The sequence below is a fragment of the Maylandia zebra genome, linkage group LG9 (genome assembly GCF_041146795.1).
Source record: "Maylandia zebra isolate NMK-2024a linkage group LG9, Mzebra_GT3a, whole genome shotgun sequence".
Lineage (NCBI taxonomy): Eukaryota > Metazoa > Chordata > Actinopteri > Cichliformes > Cichlidae > Maylandia > Maylandia zebra.
Window position 1 is genome coordinate 18613729 of NC_135175.1, and position 2436 is coordinate 18616164.

General features: G+C 41.7%; 1 long non-coding RNA gene across 1 annotated transcript; it reads right to left on the reverse strand.

Annotated features, from left to right (window-relative positions):
* Window positions 1-842: 842 nt before the first annotated feature.
* On the reverse strand, window positions 843-2132 carry LOC143420504 (uncharacterized). The gene is made up of 3 exons (XR_013100334.1): window positions 1997-2132; window positions 1256-1337; window positions 843-1083 (listed from the first exon to the last, which is right to left on the reverse strand). It is a non-coding gene; the product is annotated as an uncharacterized LOC143420504 (long non-coding RNA).
* Between the last annotated feature and the right edge of the window lie 304 nt (window positions 2133-2436).

Here is a 2436-nt window from a genome sequence, read left to right on the forward strand (position 1 = left end):
AAATTATGATATGTTAAAGTTAAAACAAAACACAACTGACTGTTTTACATTATATCTAATATATTATGTAATTATCCTTATAATTACAAAATGTTTTATGTAAGAGTTTTGTGATTTAAATCTGACATCACAAAAGTATTTTGGAATTTGAATAATGTATTTTGTAACTGCAGTACACATAATACTGATTTTGAACAATTTTGTCCAGGCTCCTTGCCACCAGGGACTCCTTCAGGACCAAGCGTTCAGTTACAGAGTCGGTGTGTCCGCGGTGTGTCAGATCACCCCCTAGGTAGCGACGGCCATCTGGGACTGTCTAGTGGACGACTTCATGGCTGTGCCTTCACCTGGAGACTGGCGGTTCATCACAGAGGGATTCCAGGAGCGCTGGAACTTTCCTCTGTGCTGTGCAGCTCTGGATGGGAAGCACGTCCAGAAAAAGGCACCCCATATATCATATAGGAGACACACACATTGATATACACTAAATATCTATTCCATTTCTTTTTTTGTGGTGCCCAAATTGATGCACCTGCTTGATTTTGTTTAAACAATTATTGCACACTTTCTGTAAATCCAGTAAACTTCTTTTCACTTCTCAAATATCACTGTGTGTGTCTCCTGTATGATATTTAACTGACATTTTTTATTGTAACAACCAACGATTTATACAGGAAAATGATGGCTATTAACAAGGTTGCCCAAACTTTTGCATCCCACTGTATCAGTATATTTTGTCATTAGTATAATATGAAATAAATTCTACATGTGTCAAGTCGTGTGCCAACATTTGCTGTGTAGTAGAACTGAGACATTAGTCATTATAAAAATTTATTTGAAATAATATTAGAATTCTCAAACAGAAAAACATTAAACATAAATATATAAAATATAAGTATTTACAGAGAGACAGGAATAAAAAGGACCAGCTGCTCTCCAGAGCAGGAACAAGGCTGAGGAGGAAATGCTCCATTGGAGACTGGCGTGGCCTCTTCAGGGACTCCAGGATGGCCAGCTCCACCACCGATGGACCGTCCTGGGACCCGTCCCTCATCTGCCTCGGAGCTGTCCTCCCCTGTGGGCCTGTAAAACAGCACAAAACACAAAGAAATGAGAAGGCTGCTACTAGATTTTAATTTCAACATTGAGAAAAAAACAAAAACAGGATATAATCAGATTGGTTGTAGATATTTAGTAAAGGTGATCACAAGGGAATCTCACCGAGTACAAAGCTATCAGCGCTTGCTGTACATACCTGTGGGTGCAGCAGCAGGAGCTCAGGGACTGGGCAGCCAGGAGAAGCAACAGGGGATGCTCTGCTGCAGAATCAGTTGGCTCTATCAAGATAATATTAAATGTTAACAGGTTGAAAACAATAGTCATAGAGAAAGTATATACAGTGGTCCCTCTTTTATTGCAGCAGGGGATCTCTGAATAACTAGCCCCTGGCCACGCACTTTATACACTTTTTTCCCCACACATGAACATTAGTCACAGTTCTCACAAGTTGATTCTCAAAGTGCAAACCTTTGTAGATTGCAAAACGTAAAAGTATTATTATGCTGCGTTTTGTCTTCATCTGCCTGCCACTTTCGTGCGCCTTTTTCCCTCGCAGTGCAGGTGTCTATTTCCGAATGAGGCTCATAGTTATGGGTGTTTTTGTGCTGTTTTTTTCTATTGGACGTGATGGTTATCAAAACCAAACATGATAAATTTGGCAAGCGCAGGAGACACGACACGAAGGAGATTTGTCAATCAGGCTGCAGAATGCAATGCTGTACTGTAATAAAAAAATCAGCGAAAAAGCGAAGCAGTGACGGATGAGCGGGACCACTGTGTGCTGTTTATTAATAAACAAAATATATTCATATACGACAACATGAATAAAAGCAGAACGGTATTTGTACATCAGTGGGTAAATAGCGGTGGCTTGCTAGTTTTTGTGCGGCTTCCCCAGGTCAGTGAAAACTTTCAAAAGAGAAATGGATGAACCTACCAGATTGCCCGATCTCTTCACATATCTTCCTCCAAGTTCGGTCCTTTATATTCTTGTCTCAGTACAGAAAGCAGCTGGTGTCGTACAGCTCTGGGTTGTCGTTGATTAGCCTTTCCTCCATATTGAATGAAGTATGAAGGGCTTTGGCTGGATCTGCCCCTTTGACCTAGGTCAGAGCCACGTCACCAGGCTCCTGATTGGTTGTTGCAGTGCGAATTGACGCTGGAGTTCAGATTTTTCCAACTCGAGCGGTAGATGCGATACGCGCGTATGCACAAAATGCAACACAAACACTGACGCCTGGTTTTATTCGCGAGTCAAACGCACCAGACGCGCTACACTGACGCGCGTTTCATGCGTTTTCGCGATGCTAATCTACTTCCGAATTTTCGTGGGACCCGGAATCATGTGTCATCGCGCTTTTCATTGACTTTACATGT